We start from the raw sequence: 3,963 nt of genomic DNA on the forward strand, positions 1-3,963 counted from the left end.
TTCTTTTTGAGAATCAAAAAATCTGAATTGAGAACACAGCACAGGAAGACAGCAGGGAGGTAATGTGTTTACTTATCCACATCTGACTCATACAAAATGCCACAGTGCTGCACTGGAGGCTTACAACTCTAAAGGATTTATTCAGAATTTAACTGCTGGATTTTTGGGGTGTTTCCATGTGCCACCACTCCCAACTTTTGATCGACTACAATTACTGGCTCTCCAATATCCTGTACTGTGATAGGATGCGGGGTGTCTTGTTTAGACTTATTTTTCCGAAACTGTGATTTTTGCTGATTGCTTATATTACTATTCACAACAGTGCAGCCTTTTGGTCTGATTGAAAACCATGTTTCATTTTTGAACGCCAATGCAGTCTATTTTTTAAACCTAAGAGTTCTTATTCTTCCTTCTTCTTATCCGCTTTAGACTTCTGCTGAAAACAACCAGATTTTATCATATACATGAGATTATACAGTAGGCCTATACATATCATATGGCTATGCATTATTTTTGGTAAAAAATATCAAGAAATGTAAAGTTCTTCTTTCTTTAATCAAGCAACTACAATCCATTCCTGGTACACTCTTAGGGGATCAAAGGGGAGAAGTATATGTACTTGAAGAACTTCTTTTGTGCCATTGTGTTTCTTGAAAGAAAACAGACCCTGTGTTTTAGGAAAACATATCACTTATACTGATTTCCATATCTTAAAAATACAAACATAATTACCCAAAAAGCTTTATTAATTCCACTTGAAAACTCATCTCATGTCAAAAGAATTAATGAGATGAAATTGGCAGGTACTTGAGTGTTCAAAAAGTAATGAGATTGTCTGTATTTCCCTGGGTTTGTGTGAGTCTCAGGCTCCAAACTTGGTGTAGTCACACTTGTGCACCCGTAACAGATGGAGTGGTGATGTGTCTGTCTCAAAAGTAATGCTGAGAGGTCTCCGGCTGCATGTGAATTTTTTGCCCGGCACACTAGCACAAAGACACATGAGGCGATCAAAACAGGCAGCAGAAATTATGCATGGTGTTTTGTTAGTCTTGATTCGATTTGGTGACTTTGAGGAAAGCCGAGCATCAGCGAAAAAAAGATTTAGAAAAGAAATAGATTTGCTTTGCCTAACCCAAGCAGATGCCAAAATGGTAAAAGTTGGGAACAAAGACGTGACAAGACACTACTTTGAAGTACCAGGCTCTATAGGGCTGAATCCCATCTCACTACTCTCCACTGATGCTTGATCTGCGCTGTTACACAACTCTCTAACTAAATCTAAATCGTCACCAGGGTATGCACATATTTCATCCAGATCATATGTTTGCATGCAGAATTTGTGTGAATTTTGACAAGCTGTATTGAACTGTCATTGGTTTACTATCTAAATAGTTCAGACCCAATCAGCAATCTCTCTCTCCATTTATAAGGTGTGCCTTAAAGGAGAATTCCGGTGTGATATTGACCTAAAGTGTATTGAAACATGATACCGAGTGTGAACGTATGTCTCATAGCCCATCTCAGCTTGTCCCCTGCACTCCAAAATCTGGCGCTAGTTAGCCGATGCTACCAACAGCTTTTTCAATTGTGGTGCTTCGGCATCGGGCTAGCCATGAAAATAAATCACTGTTTTACACCATTTACGAGGCTCAATTCCAAAAATAATTCAGTGGAAATGCATGGATTCCAGTTTCTTCCAGTAGCAGCAACTGGAATCCATGCATTTTCACTGAATTATTTTTGGAATCTGATCCCTTATCATACCTGTTCATTCTTACTCGTAGCTCGACTTATCGTGACTAAATTCAAGATGGCTGCAAACGCTAAACTTCGTGAAGATACTGTCTGTATAAATCGTCTTGTAAGTAAACTACCAGTGCTTTTTCAAAGTTCTCAATGTCTCGTTTTAAATGTCAGGGCCCTCGGAAGTCTACCAATGAAGTGTGGAGATACATTGAGCCTCGTAAATGGTGTAAAACAGTGATTTATTTTCATGGCTAGCACGATGCCGAAGCACCACAATTGAAAAAGCTGTTGGTAGCATCGGCTAACTAGCGCCAGATTTTGGAGTGCAGGGGACAAGCCGAGATGGGCTATGAGACATACGTTCACACTCGGTATCATGTTTCAATACACTTTAGGTCAATATCACACCGGAATTCTCCTTTAATGTGGTAACAAGAATGGTATGGCGTTTGGCTGTGAAGCTCATCGGCAATCTCTGAGATGTTTTTTTTTTCGAAATAATCACTTCAAATGTTATCAAGATATATGTGATCTACACCTCAAACTAGACAAATACGCCCAGTTTCAATACTTCCTCAGACGACCAAATGCTCTGTTGAGATGAATCATCTCATTGTGTTATTGTGTCATTAGTCTTTGGGTTGTTTCTACGCGTCCTCCTCTCTGCCGCCTCTTTAATGGCTGCCTTGTGGTTCTTTAAAAAAAGAGATTCACAGTGTAATATCATTGTTGCATGCACTGGCAACAGAGCTTATGCATCTGAGGGGCATAAAAAATACAGAAATAATGCAAAAGGCACAGCATGGGGAAGGGGAACATCCAGTTTCATGCGTGCACATCCTCAGTGGAACTTTGCACGAGTGGACATTTTACCTTTCACATTTTACCTTTTTTTTAAAAAGTGCTGCTGAGTTTTTTGTCCTATAAAAAAACAACATACCGTGTATGTTATGCTATATGATGATTGACTATACACATAAGCGCATGCACACACACACACACACACACACGCCTGAGTTGGAGCTGAGTCGAGGTAGATACTGCTTTGTCTGCTCTCTGTAGGCAAGCGCTAGGAAGGCTGCTGAGTCAGACAGGTATACGGGCATGCTGAGCACAGGCACTAAGCTGAAATGATGGGGAAAACGATGGTAATGATGACGACAATCATGGTGATAATGCTGAGCTGAGCAACAGCAATGTTTCTCTCTGTCTTTTCCTTTGTCTATATCTCTCTCTCTCTCTCGTTCTTTCTGTCTCTCTGTCTCTCTCTCTCTCTCTATCCTTCCATCTCTCTCTGTCTCTCTCTCTTTCTCTCTCCCTAAGTCTGTCTGTTTAGCTAACTGGCTCGAAGTTCAATATGATTTCTGCTGCTACCACCCACTTCCTTTAGATTCAAAATGTGATAATTGAAGCAAGCTGGAAGTGGTTATTAGGGAAGGGCATGCACTGAATTATTGAGAGGAGGCCAGATGAAGAGGTGGGGTGGAGAGAACGGGACGATCACAGCAGCACAACAGAGTTGGGAAACCGAGAGCGCGTGTGCATGCTCTTCGATCGCAAACCCTTTGGGCCAAAAACGAATCCTTGGATAACGAGTACAGTGCGAGATTAGTGTGAATCAAAGTGGGAGATTAAAAGGGACAACGCACACACATGCGTCTCATTAACAAGTGCGTGAAATTTCGCTGAATAGCCATGAATTTCCCGAGATGATGCAAAGGTGTTTATTCAAATCGTTTCCCATAATGCCTCTCTCCCTCTCCTACGTGGCCCATGCATTATTTATCTTACTTATTTCTCAACAGGGGACTGTGGGAGAAGGAGATGTGTCTTGTTTTTACTTTTTTTTTTTTTCTAATACCACAATGAATGAAAATTGGCTATTGATGTTGGTGGAAGTAAACAAAAGTACACAAAGGAGCCATTGATGGGTTAATATGGTGGGTGACACTAGCGGAAAAACGCTCTTGAATGAGCTGAAGGTACTGTTCTTCAGGGCCTAACACTGACTCTACTTCTAGTATCACTATATGTCCTCTACAGCTCACTGGAGGATCAATGCAACTCGATGTAGTACAGTATGAAAGCTATACAATTGGATGATAAGCCATCGTAGAGTATAGATTTTGATGCCTTGTGATGTATAGGGAGGCTGCCTCGTGTCAGCTCGAGTGTCTGTCCCTGCTCCGCCTTAGTCTGTCGGCTCAGATAAGTAAT

This window comes from Alosa pseudoharengus, unplaced genomic scaffold, assembly GCF_046254945.1.
Source record: "Alosa pseudoharengus isolate Yale_2024_CS ecotype anadromous, Long Island Sound unplaced genomic scaffold, YU_APseudo_1.1 YU_APseudo_1.1_scf_10, whole genome shotgun sequence".
Taxonomy (NCBI): Eukaryota; Metazoa; Chordata; class Actinopteri; order Clupeiformes; family Clupeidae; genus Alosa; species Alosa pseudoharengus.